Source organism: Pogoniulus pusillus, chromosome 33, assembly GCF_015220805.1.
Source record: "Pogoniulus pusillus isolate bPogPus1 chromosome 33, bPogPus1.pri, whole genome shotgun sequence".
Lineage (NCBI taxonomy): Eukaryota > Metazoa > Chordata > Aves > Piciformes > Lybiidae > Pogoniulus > Pogoniulus pusillus.
Genome location: NC_087296.1, coordinates 1,021,549 through 1,040,297, shown reverse-complemented (window position 1 = coordinate 1,040,297; position 18,749 = coordinate 1,021,549). Strand labels below are relative to the sequence as shown.

Genomic DNA, 18,749 nt, shown 5'->3' with positions numbered 1-18,749 from the left:
CCAGTGCCCACCGAGCTTCGCTTCTGCAGGCTGAGAGCCCTGCCCCGGCTTAAGCCTGCAACCTCGGACTTGCAACTCCAGACCATCTCCTTTGCCACGAAGGAGAGCAGTGTGCTTGGGACCTGGTGGCCTTTGTTCTTTAGCCACCTGTAAGAACCAAGGAAATGCTTTCTGCTTTAGAAAATAACCCAACATTCACATTTTACCTCCCTCTTGGCAGGCACAGATGCACAGAGAGAAAGTCAGCAGCTCAGGGAGGAATGGATTGGCAAGTGGCTCCCCAGGACCTCCTTCTGTTGTTTGCAAGAGCTGTAGGAGCAAAGGACTTGGAAGACTAAGGACAAACAACCAGCAACAACAAAAAGTGTTTTCTTTTCTGCCCCCTTTAATTAGGATACTGTTTAGATGGAAATGATCAGGGAAGCACTACCTGAGAACTCACATTAGCAAAAGAAAAAGAAATAGAAGAGAGAGCTGAGAACAATTTTGCACCCTCCCTGGGAAAGCAAAGCAAATCAAGTCCATGAGCCCTTCTGCTACAATGCAGCCTGATATAATTTGCAACAGCCAGGAAATTAAGGCTAAACAATGGAGCTCATAATGAAAACATTGTGAGTGACAACAGGAGCACAAAGCAGAGAGGGAGCCTCACTGCCCCTCAGCCCACAGCCCAGGTCCAGCCCCCACGCACAGGATGCTCAAGTAAGAAAAAAACAACCAACAAACCAGGGCAGGTTTCTGGCTGCTAATCAGTGCTGAGAGAGGAGCAGTGTGCAGCAGCAGAAGGAAAAGATGAGGTGGAAGTGAATATTGCACTAATGAGCATGTTCTGCCCGATGAGACTTCAACCTGGACTGTAAATCTCTTTCTCTCTTCCCCAGGCTTATCACAACTGCCTCTTGTTACAAACCTGCCTGCAGAATTCAGTGGGGAGATGCCAGTGGCCATGTTCTGCTCTGCAGCTATGACAGGCCTGAGCTGGTTTGGCTTCAAATGTTGCAGGGATCAGCTTCAAACCACTCAATCCCAGAAGAAAATTCCAGACCCAGGAACTGGGATTGGTCCATAATATTCTGTAGACACAGCACGGTGCCCAGGTGGCCAAGAAGGCCAACTGCAGCCAGGGCTGTGTCAAGAGCAGAGGAGCAGTCGGCACAGAGCTGAGAAGAATCCCAGAGTGCCAGTTTGGGAGGAACCCCAAGGACCATCTGGTCCAACCTTTCTAGGTGACAGTGGACTTGAAATGAGATGTCCCAGCAAGAAGCCTTTGAGCCTAGGTCCTGTCCTGTCTGCCTGAGCACCCTGCAACCTGGGCACCCCTGCCTGAGGAAGAACCTCAGAGCTTTGCTTTCTCTGTATTTTAAACCCAGCTGCTGCTAGCTTAGTGTGGAGCTCAGCATCCAGCTGGTGTTGGCTGTGCCCTGGGACAGCCTCATGGGCTCCAGACACTTGGGCTGTGGAGGTGCTGGACCACAGAGCTGCAGATCCTAAGAGCACTTAGGAATGAAGCGAGACCCAAAATATGACCCTCTACAGAGTGAGGGTCAATGCAGAAAAACACTAACCCCAGAACTCAAGCTCCAAGAGACTTGGAAGGCTAAGGGCAAACCTGCAGCACCACTGAGAGCTTCCAGAAGTCAGTTTAGGTCTTCACTGCTTTTACAAATTAAAGCACTCAGGTGCACCCTAACTTGCACCGCTTATGTGCTCAGGATGTCATTTTAGTGCCTACATTCTGCTTCCTTCTGCCTTAATTGAGCCATGCAATGGCTTTAAGGAGGCTACTTGACATTCTGCAGGCATGAATCTTACCCACAGCTTGTTGAGCAGAGCTGAGATGCTCTTGGTGAGTCTAGGAAGCAAAAAGGGAAGGGGCAAAGATGTTAAAAGGCAGCAACAAAAGGCAGCAGCTATGCTTCTGTCTTCACAAGCTCACAGGATGTCAGGGGTTGGGAGGGACCCAAAGAGATCACCCAGTCCAACCCCCCTGCCACAGCAGGACCATACAATCCAGCTCAGGACACACAGGGACACATCCAGACAGGCCTGGAGGCTCCAGAGAAGGAGACTCCACAGCCTCTCTGGGCAGCCTGTACCAGAGCTCTGGGACCCTGTAAGCATAAAGTTCCCCCTTGTGCTGAGCTGAAACCTGCTGTGCTGCAGCTTCCATCCATTGCTGCTTGTCCTATCCGAGGGAGCAGTGAGCAGAGCCTGTCCCCCCCTCCTGACCCCCAGCCCTCAGAGAGTTACAGACATTTATCAAATCCCCTCTCAGTCTTCTCTCCTCCAGACTAAGCAGCCCCAGGGCCCTCAGCCTCTCCTCACCAGGCAGTGCTCCAGTACCCTCATCATCCTCATAGCCCTCCACTGGACCCTCTCTGGAGTGCCTCCCATGCCTCACCACCCTGTGATTCTAAGGGAGAGTTGCTGGAATCCCCCAGGATCTGCTCTGCTGACCAAGCAGTGCCAGACTGCTGTCTCCAGGGACTGTCTGACCCCACCACTGGGCCAATAAGGACACAGATAAGTCTTTCGGCTTGGTAACAGTTAGGAACTGGCACCCCAGTCCCTGCTTGGCTCCAGGGGAGCAGCTTTCAGACCTCTTGAGCTCCTTTAATACCAGAGGGCATCTCAACCACTGCAGTTCCAGCCAAATAAGAATGGATCGATGCAAAGTTGGGTGAAACTTCACCTCCCAAGCTGCAGAGAGCACACAGTAACCCAATAACAGTTCTTATTTCATGGTTTATTAACTCTAACTAGAAATATTCAGCTCCTTTTCTACTCTCTTTTTTTTTTTTCACTTGTATAAGCAATATTTCATTTCTAAAAAGAATGATTTTAAGCATCCTGTAATCATTTTGACTGTAAAATTATTTTGTTTACAGATAATTCAGCAGCAAAGAGTGAGCCTTGGCCACGGCAAAAATAGCAATTAATTGACTCTCATTTTGAGTCCTGTGGTAGCCTACAGACGAAATGATGTGTTTGTGTGGTTGAAAATAATGAACAATCCACAAAGGAATTCATGCAATTATGTGTCTAGTGCCCTGTACAAAGGACCAGCAAAGCCACAAGATCCTTCTGTTAGAAGAGCTACCTAAAATGCCATCTGCAGTTGCCAACTGCTGGGGAAAATGTTATTGCAGCCAGCAACACCAAACCCAAACATATTTGTCTGAGCTAGCCCCACACACCACTGTAAAAGTGAAGCAAAACAGACACTGCCTGCTGGAAGCAGAAGTGGTGTGGAGATGAAACAGAGACCAGTGCCCATGTTTGGCAAATTAAATTAGGATGGGAGCACTCCGTAGGGTTGCAGACAACTCTGATGTGCAACAAAGCCAACTGCAGGCTGCTGTGCTGCCTTTCTGCTCCCCTCTCACAGAATCAGAATTGGCACTGGAATGGGCTGCCCAGGGAGGTGGTAGAGTCACTGCCCCTGAAGGTAGCCTGGATGAGGCACTTAGTGCCAAGGTCTGGTTGATTGGACAGGGCTGGGTGCTAGGTTGGGCTGGGTGAGCTTGGAGCTCTCTTCCAACCTGCTTGATTCCATGATAACCAAAATGCCTCTCTGCAGCCAGCTCTGATCCAAGTCCTGTTTGCTGGTTTACCCCACAGAAGACCCTCAGAAGCACCCAGACATGGTTTAAGCTTCACTTTTCCAGACCCGAAGAGGGATTTAGAAGTTGAGGCTTTTTTCCCTTCAGGTCAACCATAAATCTCTTTCCCTACCTAGAACACCTCCAGTCAGATAATTCCCTCTAAACCAGCAAGCAGGACAACTCCAAGCAAACATTTTTGCTCTGAATGAAATTTCTAAACAGCTTTCCTGAGCTGCTGTCCCAGCCGGGGCTGGCTGATCTCTAAGGTCCCTTCCAACCCATGCCAGGCTACGGCGCTACGATAACGAAGTGACACAGGTCACATCTGGCGGCTGCCTGCAGAGCCGAGCCCTGCACACCTGCAGGTAACCAGCAGAGCTGCTTCCAACGAAGTATTGGCTTTGTTAAGAACAACAAAAAAAAGCGGGGGGAAAGCCTTTCCCAGAGGCAGCAGAGCTCAGCGCTGCTGGCCCCTGGCGCACACACAAAGCAGCTCCGGCTCCAGCGCACGGCACAGCCGCTCCCATGAACAAGCGCTCATCACGCACATTGTGCACCGCACAATAGGTGTGAGCTCGGCAGCAGCCGAACCGCTCCGGCTCCCAACGCCAGCCCTTGCCCAGCCGCCAGAAGCAAATCGCACAACGCCACAGCTGTCTGCTGCCTAAACCCAGCTCAGCTCCGTGCAGGCAGGCGCCCGCTTGGCAGGGGGCATCAGCGCTGCTCGCCTCGGTGCCAGGCTGACCAGCAGTCAGTCCCGCAGCTCCTAGCGGGCAGGCTAGGGCAGGGCACAGAGTTTCTATCCCCCCGGGCAGCGAAGACAAACTGGGAATGCTTGGAATGGCAGCCAGACCCTCACCTGGAGCTGAAAGGAGCCTTTCCAGACATCTCCACCTAGCCTCCAAACAGCCTCCTACGCTGAAGGCGACAGGAAAAAGCAAGAACCAAGTCGGCTAAAATAAAACTCGCTGAATGCTGGAGGATGCTTAGAAAGAAACCCCACAACGGCCAGCAGGAGCCTGGCTAGAAATCCCATCCTGGAGTCCGCAGTGGTTCTCCACAGCTGGTTTGTTTCCAGCTCAAGCAAAGCATGAGTTAGAGGGATCGTGACCTTTTGGAAGCTTGCTCCTCTCTCCCTGCTAGAGGTTCTCATCCTTCTGTACTGACCTGCACTGTTCCAGGACATGAGCTCCACTGCTCTGCGCCCACTCTGCAGGCAGGAAAGCTCATGCAGAAAGAGGGCATGCGTTTGGCAGAAGCCAGCTACTCCTCTCAGGTATAATGAGTCCAGACACACAACCAGGACATCCCAAGTGTCAGCACCAGAGTGAAAAGTCAGTCATTAACCCATGCCAAACTTTAAGATGCCAGGCTTTGAAACCACCCAGTTGTCCAGGCAGCTTGGAAGGACCTGGGTTGAGCATCTTCCCTTTCAGAAGTGTCATTTTTGCTTGCAGCTCAAGACAGAGCAGACAAAAGAAAGCAAACTGCTCTGTCTGGAGTAGACTCTCCACTCTCCATCTTTTCACTGCCTGAAAGGAGCCTCAGGACCACTGAGAGTTGTGCTGAGGATCAGAACCACTGTACCTTGTCCTCAGGTTCAGGATCTAAGGAAGCAGCTCTGCTGGCATTAAGCTAAAATCCAAGTTACTTGTTTGAATGCTGCCATGTGAGGTTATCTGGTGTCACTCCCACCTTCATTTGCCCCGGGAGCTTTGAATTTGAATGTCAGGAGCTTTTGTTGCTGATGCATCTGTAAATAATTAGCATGTCTTTGTTGAGCACTAATTGTGTCTGCCATGCAGCTGTGCCAGAGAAAGTCTCAGGCTCGATGTCACAAGCAGCGAGGGACCAAACCGCCTGCTTGCTCCTGCTGGCCCCACAACTTCAGAGCTGTAAGTCAGAGCACAGCACGGCCTCGGGGCTCAAATTCACCTTTGGGTGAGCCTCTGCTGTTCAGTTTTGCATCATGCATTTAGTAACCAGGCTCCCACAGTCAGAACCTGCTGTTTGGCAGGAACAGTCACGGGAGCTGATACACTGCATCCAGCCTGTGGTTGGCTGTGGCACTTACCCAGAAGGGACGCCCGGGAGAGAGTGATAAGCCACACAGCTTGTACCCACTCAGCAGCAGCACTGCTTCGAGTTTATCTTCTAAGAGAGGGCACACCTGTGGACCCCACTGCAATGTTCCAGGTTGGATGAGGTGGGGGTTGGTCTCTTCACCCTAGTTTCAGGTGATAGAACAAAATCAAATGGCCTAAACTGGTGCCAAGAGGGCGTTAGGATGAAGATTTTTCCTAATGCCTTTCCTGAAAGAGTGGCCAGACATTGGAACAGGCTGCCCAGGGAGGTGGTGGAGTCACCATCCCCAGAGGTGTTCAGAGATGTGTGGCCACAACACTTGGGGATGTGGTTTAGTGGTCACAGTGGTGTTAGGTTGATGTTTGGACTCCACGATCTTAGAGCTCTCTTCCAACCAAAACCAAGTTGGCATGGTCAAAATGTTCACCTCAAGAGTAATCTCATCACACAGCTTCTCACACATTGAGGGCATTTGGCACAGCCAAGTTGCAAGGGCTGTGCTGTGAGATCTTCAGAGCCTGAGCAAGACTGAAAACCTGAGTGCCGTTTAGCTGTGCCTTGTCAGCTTGTGCTCCAGAACTCAACTCCAAGAATTCAGCTCTGGTTGTGTTAAATTGAGGGCAAATATTAACTATTTCGGACAGGATGCCACAGGGGCAGGCTAGGAGGCTGTGATGGCTGGAAGAAGACAGATGCAGGGACTGAGGCTGTACTTTCAACTAGAATTAACATAAGAAAGCCTATTCCAGCCAAGGATGTTGGCTGGAACAATGGCCAAAAGAAGATGCCACTTGGGGAAAGAGAACTGCAACAGAGCAAGCATATGGTGATGATTTCCTGAAGACAAGTGGAAAACAATAAAGAAAAGGGGAAAAAATCAATGAAACCTGGAGGGGAATCTCATGGCTTGAGGGAGGAATAAAGAGATGCAGCAGATGAGGAGCTGCGAGAAGAGCTACTCTGCTGTGGTGCAGTCAGAGAGCATGTTCGACAGTGCAAGAGAAATCTGATGTTGAGGAGCTGAAAGTGCTGGCAAGTGCAGAGGAGAGAACAAGTGCCTAGAGAAGAGAGGAGAGCTGTTAGCAAGAAGAATGGAACAAGCCTGGAGCAGGTATTTCCCTGAGAATAGCTCCTGCTGCCCGGCCACAAAGTTCCACTCATGTGGATTTTGACCACGACAGTCCCACTTAGGCCCAGTGGCCACAGAACCTCAGCTGCACTTTGCACATTCCTTTGAATTCTGCTTCTCAGTTCCTTCTCCTCTGGACCTCCGTGAGGAGCCATCCATCCACACCGTCCCCAGCAGTTAGGCTGGCTGCACACAGCTTTGCTCCCCCAGCCAGACAAACGTCAGCCTGCTTTACCAGCTGCAACCATAGCATGACTTGATTGTGCTGGGCTGGATCTGCAACAATAAGCCAGCGTGGAACAGATCTGGGCTTACACAGCAGGGTTCTGCTGGAGCCATGCCCACGGCACTCAGGGCCCAGTTGCTTCTGTCCTTGGGGCTTTTAACTAAGTACACATGGCAAGGAGGTGTTTTTCACAGCTCTGCCATTCAAAAAGCTGCAGAGTTGGGAAATCCTCTCCAGTGAGAGTGGGGAGACACTGGAAGAGGCTGCTGGGGGAAGCTGTGGATGCCTCCTCTCTGGAGACGTCCAAGGCCAGGTTGGATGAGGTCTTGAGCAACCCATGGCAGGGGGGGTGGAACTGAATGACCTTCAAGGCCCCTTCCAACCCAATCTGTTCTATGAATTCACGAATCACCAAGTCATGTTAGCTGCAAGCCATGACACATCCACAGAGCAACCTGCAGTGCAGAGAGTAGCCAAGGGACTGGGCTTGCAGATAGCCTTGTTCCTGCCTCTCTGGAACACCTGCTGCAGCTTAAAACTCCTCTTAGCTACAGCACCCAATAATGCAACCACTTGTGATGCATCTGTGGTGTTCCCACATGGCACTGCAGGCCTCATCTGAAGGCAAATCTAACAGTAAAGGCCCAGGCAAAGCTGGCATTGAGTAACTTAGAGGTCTTCTCAATGTCCTTTTGCCACCAGGTTCTCTGGCTTGCCCAGACTTCCCTCTCTTCTTTTTCACTTCTAGCCCTCTCCAGATTCAGCTTCACATGGACTTGGCCTTCCTAACCTCATCCCTGCACATTCAGACAGTGTATGTGTGTTCCTTCCAAGTCACCTGTCCCTTCTTCTTCCTTCTGCTTGCATTTAGCTTACCCAAGCACTCCTTGCTCATCCATGCAAGCCTCCTTGTCTGCAAAGATGAGGACCAGAAGAGCATCTCCCTTCACCGGCTCCTTGCCCATCTATGTCAGGAGGTTATCACCAATGCACAACACAAGCCTGCTGTGTGGTCCCTCCCACAGCTCCCAGGGTGTTTTAGGGCCTCCCAAGAGAACAAGATTGTGAATGTCAGCTCCTTCCAGGTGTCTTGAGGGGACCTCATCTACCTCTTGCTAACCAGGTGCTCTGAGGCAGGCTCTCAGCACAGCCTCATCCATATCAGTGACTCTGCTAGCAGTGATCTACAAGCTCTAGGCTGTTTCAACTCACATGGATTTCTTCTTTCTAGGTTCATGTGGAATGCACAGGTTGATGCTCTCTGTAGGTAGGTAACTCCATGATCACAGACACAGGTGCTGCACCACTACCTAATGGTGCTGGCATCACCATATAATGGCATCAACTCAAGAGCCCAGACTCAAGGTGGGCATGAGATGCCCTGGAATGAAAACAAAGAAGACCTCCTGCCCCCCTGTCTCAGAACCAACAGCAGTAAACCAGGAAAATCCCACTGGATGCCACCATCCAGTACATGAGGACTGAGAACTCGCTGGGAAGCCCAAAGCAGAGCCAGAGCAGCAGGGTCCTGCCCCAGGCACACCTCAGAGCAGGTCACTAAATCACTGCCTCCCCCCACCTGGGGCTCCAAACTATCCATGAGTCCAGCTTGGCTGAACCAAAAGAGCATTCCCGAGCTGACCTCTCCTGCTCAGCCTCTTCTTTAAGTGCTCCTTGTCCAAAGAGAGTTCTGTGACCTACCTGTGACTGTGACCAGAATGGAGCCTAGCCAGACAGGAGCTCATTTGATTTATGCCTCGTAGTGTAAATATGACTTTCTGCAATTACTGCTTTTAGGCAGGAACTTCACTTCACTTTAAAACATTTAATTTTTTTTTTTTTTTTTAATTAGGATTTTTAGCTGGGAATTAATTCCATTTATTCCTCATCTTATATATATAATATATAATTATATATAAAACTAGGAAATATATATATTATTTTATATATATAATTAGGAATTTTAGGTGGGAACTAATCCCATTTATTCCTCATCTTATATATATATATATTTATACATATATATATTTAATTAGAATTTTGGGTGGTAATTAATTCAATTTATTCCTCATCTTTTATATATATATTTATATATATATTTAATTAGGATTTTTGGGTGGGAACTAATTCCATTTATTGCTCATCTTTAACACATTTATTTTGTTTCAATTAGGATTTTTAGATGGGAACTGATTCCACTTATTCCTCATCTTTAAAACACACATATACTTTAATTAGGATTTTTGGGTGGGAGCTAATTCAGTTTGTTCCTCACCTTTAAAACATCACTTTTGTTTTAATTCCTTTTTTTTTTCCCCAGGCAGGACTCAAATCCGTTTTTTCTCCTCGCATTTAACACGCTGGGTTTTGTCCCAGTTGTTATTATTTTTTATGTAGGGATTGGTTCAGTTTCTCCCTCCTGTCTGAAATAGTTGTTTGGATCCAGCTGACCTTCCGAGGTCCCTGCAGCCGAGACTGACTCTGTGGTTAACTCGCTCAGCAGAAGCCAAACAGCACCGAGGCTGCCGGCCGAGAGCTGCTGTGCAGCAGCAGCCTTTTGGAGGTGCCCAAGCGCCCGGGTGGGGTTCGTTGGCTTTTCTAGGGCTGGACTCTGGGAAGCAGCAGCAGCTTTAACCCTTCCCAAACAAAACCTGCCCCCCCCCTCCCCGATACCAACCGTGGGGACCAACCCTGCGTAACGACCTGTGGCTTGTCCCGCAGCCCGTAATTAGTTAGAGAGCTCATGATACGGAGCCTCTTCAGAGAGCAGGAGAGCAGGAGTTGGCTATGGAGTGGCAGAGCAACCTTTTGTAGCCGGCAATCGAAGGAGCAGCAACAGGCTAATGTGCTGCCAGCGCAGGGCAGAGCATGTGGTGCGGTTCTCAGCGGAGCAGCAGGCTCCTAATGAGGGCTAAGAGTGGAGAGCAGCTGGTAAACTCCCTGCTCAAGTAGGAGGCTCGGAGAGCCTTTCTTTGTTAACAAAAGGCTGCAAATTGCTCAAAGGCCTGAGTAGGCAATGAGAACATGTTCATATGGTCAGCCAATAGATAAACTTCCAAAACAAATATTACAATATACAGAGGGGGGGGTTGCTGCAGGGTACAGAAAGCAGTCAGACAGCAGCTTACTGCTAAACTGGGTGTGTGTCCCCCAAAGAAACCACACCAGCTCCAGTCCAGACTGCACAAACTGGGCTTCCACTCAGCGTTAGATCATCCAGCCTAAAATCAGCATTCACCATAAAAGAATCCATCTTAAAATCATCATTCAGCCTAAAATCACCCTTCATCATAAAATAATCCCATTTTAAAATCATCATCCACCACAAAATAATCTAGTCTAAAATCATTATTCAGCCTAAAAGCATCCTTCACCACAAAATAACCCAGCCTAAAATCATCATTCAGCCTAAAATCATCATTCACCACAAAATAACCCAGCCTAAAATAGTCATTCAGCCTGAAATCACCCTTCACCATAAAATAATCCAGCCTAAAATCATCATTCAGCCTAAAAGCATCATTCACCATAAAATAACCCATCCTAAAATCATCATTCAGGCTAAAATCATTCTTTACCTTAAAACATTCCAGCCTAAAATCATCATTTAACACAAAATCATTCAGGCTAAAATCATTCTTCAGCATAATTCAGCCTAAAATAACTCTGAGATAGTCACAGAGCTCAGAAACCAAACCCAAACCCCCTATTTTCATGTTTTCCACTGCCACTGGTGTCTGAGAAGTTTATTGGCTTCTGAAGTGTCACAAGTGTGGGGGGAGGGAAGGAGGTATCAATCAAAGGACTCTGGCAAAAGGATATCATAAAGCAGCAGTTCAAAGATGAAGCGTGTGGAGATCAGAAGCTGAGGTTTGCTCAAACTCTGTTGTGCACCTGGCCTTAGCCATTGCTTTTCTTACAGTATATAAAGATTGTTATCAGTAACTCTTGATGAATACATCACTACTGCTACTACTGCTGTTTGCTACTGGCACATGTTTTTATTTGATTATAGGGCTGCCAAAAGGTGACTCTGTATCTGCTACCACCAAACTCCGCTGGTCTCAGCCCTTACAGGACCCTCAGATGATTTTCTGTTACCACAGCAAATGCTACTCTGATTTTTCCAGTGTTCCAACCTGCAGTGGGCCTCTGGTAGTAGCAGAAACCCCAGAGAAGAGCTTTGGAGGAACTCTGTCTCCTCATCCTGTGGAGGGTCACAAAGGAGCAAAAAAATGCCCTGCAAGAGGGGTGGGGGTTTAAAATATATATTAATCACAGAATCAAGCAGGTTGGAAGAGACCTCCAAGATCATCCAGTCCAACTTAGCACCCAGCCCTGTCCAATCAACCAGACCATGGCACCAAACTAAGGATCAATCAAATTAATCTGGGACCAAACAAAAAATGTCAAGCTTCTCCCCAGAACATGAGCTCAGTCTTGTTCTTGGGCTGTGAGATTGAAAACGACTTCAAAAGCAGACTCAGAGATGCTTTTGCTGAGACAATAGAAGCAGACTTTGATCCCCAACATCTGTGTGGGAAAGGTGAGGAATGGGAAGGAAATTTGGAGGGGAAATAGAAGAAAGAAAGGAAACTAGAGGGGAAAAAAAAGTTGAGTATTATTTTAGCCTTTTATCAGCGCATTTATCAACTGTGTTGTTTCTTGCCTGGTGCTGGGAGCTGCTTTGTAGGGCTGGGTGGCACTGGGGCATAGCACAGAGAACGGCTCCCTGGAGGAAAGCCTGAGATGGGGCCAAGAGCCAGGGAGAGAGCCCAGCTCTGAATAGAAGGGCTGAGAGCCCGGCCCTACTGCCATCGATGGCACACTCCCAATTATCTTAATAGGGCAAGATTTCAGCCCCGGGGAGAGGGAACAATCAGCGCAGGGGAAGCTCCACTTCACTGCCCGGTTTGTCCTCTCCTCCTTTTGAAAAGAGGAATATTCTTTATCCCTGCCGAGCTCTCTCCAGCACTGCTGCTTTTTTGCTGTGTTCCTGGAAGCCAGGAGCCCAGGCACAGCAAAAGCAGTTGTGTACTTGGGGCAATTGCTCTCCTCTCCAAAAGCTTCCCCCAGAGAGGCTCCCGAGCCCGGCAGGAGAGCAGCCAAGCCACGGGCCCGCACCGTTTGCGACGACTCTGTGCTTTCCCCATCGATAAACCAGCTTCAGATCATCTGATGTCAACGGTGAGCAGCCTTTTGTGCTTGGCTGGTCGGCGTTGCTGGAGGCTACTCCTAAGGACCTGGCCGGGTCACAGTCTCTGGCGCTCAGGAGGAGACTCCCAGGCCTGCCGTGGCACCGGCATCTGCTTTGTGTGCAGAGGAGCTTAAGTAAGTGTGGGAAAGCAGCAACTGCAGATCAGGCTTTGCCATAAGGCAAGACCTAGCGCTCAGCTCTTGCTGCTTCGCCACAAACAGATGGAAAAAAACACATAATGGGCTGCAGCCAAAAGTCTCCTGCTCCATTCTCTTCCCTCTGAATATGCCACTGAGACATTAGCAAAAGTTGTTTGCAGAACAGAAGAACACTCGCAGGGGAAGGAGATAGCTAATTGCAAAGACTTTTTTTCTGAGTTGGGTTCCCCCCCCCCCCCCATTAGGGAGTTTCCCGGGGAGCTGGGAGAGGTGATGATGAAAGGGAGCTGTGTCCGGCGCAGCTGACAACGAGCACATTCGCTTTACACGCCACAGCCTGGTAATCTTCGGCAGCACAAAGGAAGAAGCGGCTGGTCACACTCACGTCCTCAGCCCTCCCGTGCAGAAGAGCAGGGGGAGGACCTTCTGCAGCAAACAGCTCCCCTCCCTCGCCCCCTCTCCTGCCGTTTTTTCCCTCTCTCTGTGACCTCGTGGGGTGGTGGGAAGAGAAGTGAGCGGCAGGAAGAGTGTCAGTGCTTGTGGCTACTGGGGGAGCTCAGGTAAAGCTCCTCCAGGCGCAGGGAACGGTACCTAAGGCTTCAGCTGGAGCCTGCCCTCGTGCCAGCATCGGCACTGGCATCTGCTGAGACTGCTGGCAAAGAGCTCCTGCAGTTGGAGTCCCAGAATCACAGAATGCACTGTGCTGGAAGGGACCCTCAAAGGTCATCCAGTCCATCCCCCCCAGGCAGCCAGCAGGGACATCTTGAACTAGAGCAGGTTGCTCAGAGCCCCATCAAGCCTGACCCTGAGTGTCTCCAGGGATGAGACCTCCATCACCTCTCTGGCCAACCTCCCTCACAGTAAAGAGCTTCCCCCAAAGCTCCCATATGAATCTGCCCTGCTGCAGTTTCAAACCACTGTGCCCATAACCCCCTTGCACAGGCCAGTTAGCCTCCAGTGGCAGTCAGAGAGGAACAGAGATGATGTCTGCCTGCCCTGGTGTTTAGCAAGAGAAGACTGAGTAAAAAACGTTGGAATAAAGTCTGATGCCAAATGCTAACTTGACTCATTCACATGTGTGCTTGCTATAGGCACTGGAAGCCCCAAAAGCAAACCTGCCATGGGAGTGCTGCAGTTGTGGCATAACCTGGTGCCAAGCAGTGGAAGCCATGGCACTGGCTGAGCCATCTACTGCTGAGCTACAGAAAGAGCCACGTTTGGCAGGCTTCTGCCCGAGGAGAGGTCGGCAAAGCAGATGGAGAGTTGAGCTGAGGCTCTGCTGTCAGCCAGCCTCACGCAGAGCAGTGGCTCGCTGGCAAGGGCTTCAGAAGTCACCCTGCAGCCCAGCCAGCACTGAACAAGCTGCTGGCAGAGGAGGTAAGCTCCTATGGCTTGAGTGTTAAAGAAGGAAGGCAGTAAGGTGATGGATGATAACCAGCAGGCAGTGCCCAAGGCCAGGCGGAGGAAGTGAAAATAGTGACTTTGGCAGCCTGACACTGCCTAAAAGTTGGAGCTAAAAACTGCCCTCATCCCAGCAGTGCAGGAACAGGCAGCCCAGGAGGCCAACAGAGGGAGAGAGTTGTGCTTTCAACCACCCACTGCCCTAGAGCATGGGCACAGCCAGCTGGTGACTGCCACCATCCAGTGAAGTAGGAGGCTTGTGCTTTGAGCTCTGCAAGCTGCCCTCTCTGCCCTCCACCAGGAACCCCACCTGTGTAACCATGGCAGCTCTGAGTCCCCCACAGGTCAGTGTCTATAACCTTCGAAAGGTCCCAGCCATGAGAATCATAGAAGTGTTTCAGTTGGATCTGAGATAATCCAGTCCAGCCAGCAACCCAACACCCCCGTGCCCACTAAGCCACATCCCCGAGTGGATTTCCTCACCATGTCCTTTAAGATAGTTAGATGCAGTTACAGAGGGAGCACACGAAGAGAAACTGCTTGGAATGGCACAAATTACAACTCCAAAAACACAGGTCAGGGGGAGGAAGGAAAAGTAATGCATGCTGGCTGATCCTGCAAGTGCTGAACTTCCTTAAGGCCTGATCTCCCAGGAGGCTGATGGAGCCTGATGAAGTCAATTACACACTGCACTGATCAAGCTGCAGCTATTAGCTGGGATTCCATGTAACAGGAACAGTCCAGCTCCTGCTAAGCAGCTACACTTGCTGCAGCAGGTGATGCAGGGGTGGGATCTCCTTCCCAAGGTATTGCACACCCAGGCTGCTGCTTTCTAAACACAGCTTGAAGATTGTATTTGCCTGCACCCTCATTTGGTCTGAAGAGAGAGAGAGCAAGGGGTGTAGAGAGTCACTTGTCCTGTCTGTCCTTGCGCCTTGGCTGCCTGGCAGCTAAGGGAAGGGAGCCCTGAAGCTGGCTGGCAGCTTTCGTGGGGCTGGGGAGAGACTCACTGCTACAGAGTCCTGCTCTAGAGAAACTCGACAAAGGTGAAGTCTTTCACTTTCTGTTTAAATAGAGTCATTAAGGTCGGAAAAGGCCTCCGGCATCATCCAGCCCAGACAGCAACCCAACACCCCCACGCCCACTAAGCCACATCCCCGAGTGCCATGGCCACTCCTTTCTGGAGCACCTCCAGGGATGGGCACTCCACCACCTCCCTGGGCAGCCTCTGCCACTCCCTGGCCACTGGCAGCGAAGATTCCTTTCCTTTTAGCCAAGCTAATCCTGCCCTGGCCCAGCCTGAGGCCATTCCCTCTCATCCCATCACTTGTTCCAAGAACTCGGTGAACATCCACCTTCTGCTTCACCAGAAGGTTCTGCACACCCCCACAGCTCCAGTGCCACAAGCAGGGCTTGGGATGCTTCCCACAGCGCCACGGTGCCCTCCTTACCCAGGCAGAGCACAGCTGCCTGCAGAGCTGGCCGGCCCCGCAGGAGCCATGGCGCTGGGAAGGGCTAAGGGGCAGCAGAAGGCAGAGCGGCTCTGGCCCGGCAGCCTGGCTCGCCCTGCACCGCCGCAGGGCTCCTCGCCGTGGGCTTAACACAAGTGCTGGGGTTTGATATTTGTCTTTCTTCAGGCAAGAGAATGTGTCAGGTCCTTCACCCTGGTCCTTTGGGATGTGATTCTGGGAGCAGAGCATCCTTTGGAGCTCAGGGTGTGCTGCACCTGGCAGAGCAGGCGCTGCCGGGGGTGGCACCTCCGCAGGCTGCAGCGAGCAGCGCAGGAAAACGCCCTGGATACAAGCAGCGATGTTTAATGTATCTTAGCAGCACAAGAGCCTTCATTACAACCTTTGTCTTAAAAAATACTCAGCTTCTCGAGAGCCTATTTTGGTTTTATTTTAACCTTGCTCCATTATCAAAGTATGAGGATGAAGCTTTGTTCCTGCTGTCAAGACAACCACTGCCTCTTCAGCGGGAGGGGGGCGGGAGGGTGGGAATCAAAGACTTGTAGCATGCCAGTTGAGTTTGAACCTGAAGGTCACAGTCAGAACACACCTGGTACTCCCCACAAGAGCAGGATACTCAAGAAAATTGAGGCTTCAAATGAGCTTCCAGCTAACAACCTCTAATTTCTTTTCAGGGAGTGGGGAGAATGTTAAAGGCAAATGTGAGGTGACAGCCCCTTTGCTGGAGCGTGAGGAGGAGCTCAGGATGATCCTCAGAATGCTGCAAGACAAAAGCCTCATTACCCATAATAAGTGCTTACCAGTACTCCAGATCCATAACAAGCTTCCTCTGACAATTTGACTGCAGCATCACAGAAGAGGTGATTAAATTATTTGACAAATCAACTTCTCTGTGCAATGTGGAGTTACTGACCTCAGGTAGAAGGGAGCAAGGTTAGGTACTGAAGGGGACTAAGCAGCAGAGCAGCTAGAAAATGATTGTCCAAAACTTTAGCTACACGATGCAGGAAGTCTGCAAGGTCACAGGAGAGCTCTGGAAGTGGAATAATGTACGTGGGGACATCACAGGGTGTGCCAGCTGCCAGCCACCACCTTGCCTGGATTCAGAGAGTCACAGAATAGGTTGGGTTGGAAGGGACCTTAAAAATCAGCCAGTTCCAAACCCCCTGCCATGGGCAGGGACACCTCCCACCAGCATAGGTTGCTCAAGGCCTCATCCAGCCTGCCCTTTGACACCTCCAGGGAGGGGGCATCCACAGCCTCCCTGGGCAGCCTGTGACAGTGACCCTCACTGGAAAGAATTTCTTCCTCATCTCCAGTCTGAATCTGCCCTCCTTAGGCTTCAATCCATTTCCTCTCATCCTGTCCCTCCAAGTCCTTGTCAAAAGTCCTTTCCCAGCTCTCCTGGAGCCTCCTTCAGGTACCGAAAGGTTGCTCAGAGGTCTCCTCAGAGCCTTCTCTTCTCCAGGCTGAGCATCCCCAGCCCTCACAGCCTGTCCCCAGAGGGGAGCTGCTCCAGAATCCACATCTGGAGACCGAGTGCAGCATTGCTCCCTGCACCTGCCAATGACCACACACAGCCTTGGAGCTGCCTTCTCCACGCTCAGCAGATCAAGCTGCTGCATCCTCATGCCCCTGCACAGCACTCCCAAGCATCCCCCATGGCCTCCCCAAAACTCTTCTGCTCCATCCCTCACCTTAGCTGGCAGGCAACCTCCATCCCATCGGGCCAGGCTGCATAAGGGGAATCAGAAGTTTCCTGACTCGTTTGCATGACCTCTTGGCCAGCTGAAACAAAGCTGCTACCCCAAGCAGGTGCTGGCAGTAATTGGCTCTTTCTAAAACCCATAGGCTGAGTGTGAGAATGGTACTACAGATGCTAATTTCTCACTCTAATATCTGCAGCAACTCTTCCCTTCTAAACCCTTTATTTTGCCACATGAGTGCTTTGTCTGGAAGCTCCCAGGCTGTGTGGTTTCACACAAGCTCTGCTGTGCTCTCCACCACCCTGTCTCTGCATGGCCACCACCGCTCCCTGGGTCTGTACCTGCAGATCACAAAAGCAGAACCTGAAAGGTGCAGCACAGCAGCAGTAACTTAAAATATGCTGTTGAAAGGGGAAAAATCTTTTCAGCAAGCTTGGGAAAAGCTTTGACTTTTTGGGAGGAGGCTTTTGAGGTTTTTAACACAGTCATCTGGATGTTGTCCAAGCATCAACACACTTTGGGCCATGCTCACAGCATCAACTTTCAGGTGCCCTCAGTGCAGCTCAGAGAAGTTAGCAGTGGCTCTTGCAGTCCTCTGCTGGATCTGGATCTGGCCCTGAGCAAAGAAGCCTGCAGACCCAAGTTCCCTTCTCCTTACCAGCCTCTCCCTTGGAGGGCTGCTGAGGTTCTTTTGCTCTATTCAGGTTTTTTGACAAGCTGATCCAGACCCTTCCTGTCCCTACCCTGCAGTGAGCAAACCTTTCCAGGTAAGAGCAGAAGAGTTCACTGTGACATTTAGACCATGGGTCACACTTCCCTTCCTGCTCTCTGAAAGGAGCATTTATAAGCTCTTGGCATTTCCAGAAACAACCTCAACCTTTTCTCTTTCTTTCCTTTGCTCCACTTTTTCCCCCTCCCTTTTTTATTCTCTCTCTGCATGTGTTCACTTGATTTTTTTCCCTTTCCCCCAGCTTTCAACAACTTCTGTAAGGAAAAAAAAACCTTGGAAGAAAATTAAAAGTTCTTGTTGAAACACAGCACAATTTGCTGCCATCCTCCAGCCTTTCAGTGTGGCTGCATTCACAGGCTGAGTGAGTGCACTGTTTAATATCCAGCAATTGTTTTAGTGCTGTGTCGAGTGCCTGCCTGTGCTCAGGCCTTCTAATTAATTGTTCTAACAAGAGAACACAGCCAAAACTGTGCAAAACTTCATCTACATCTGCTTCTGCTCTGAAAGGATGTCCTTGGAACAACTCCAGTGCAGCAAATACAAAGCCATCTATTGCACAGAAGACAGTCCTCTACCTGGGGACTTCAGGAGGAGATAGTCTGGGGGAAATTCACCACTGATGGTCAAGAATGCAACTGCCCCTGGGGGGCAAACAAGCAAGGGGGATTTTAACCCTATTCAGATGCTATGTTCCAGTGCTCTGGGTGCTTGGAGATAGCCAAAGAGTCCTGTCCCATCCCAAAGGCTTCAAGGTGGAGTAAAGAAGTCCTGATCAGGGGGCTGGAATGACTCTATGGCAAGGACAGGCTGAGGGAGCCTGGAGAAGAGAAGGCTCCAGGAAGACCTGATAGAAGCCTTCCAGTAACTGAAGGGGGCTTCCAGGATGGCTTGTAGTGAAGATCCCAAAACTGATTGGAAGGCTGGGATCAGAGAGTGGTGGTGAATGGTGCCACATCCAGCTGGCAGCTGGCACCAGTGGTGTGCCCCAGGGAGCAGTGCTGGGTACAGTCCTGTTCAATATCTTTATTGATGATCTAGAGCAG

General features: G+C 50.4%; 1 long non-coding RNA gene across 2 annotated transcripts in view; it reads right to left on the bottom strand.

Annotated features, from left to right (window-relative positions):
* Positions 1-18,749, bottom strand: part of LOC135189665 (uncharacterized) — a 43,271-nt gene that overhangs the window by 13,649 nt on the left and 10,873 nt on the right. The gene's annotated exons all lie outside the window — the stretch shown is intronic.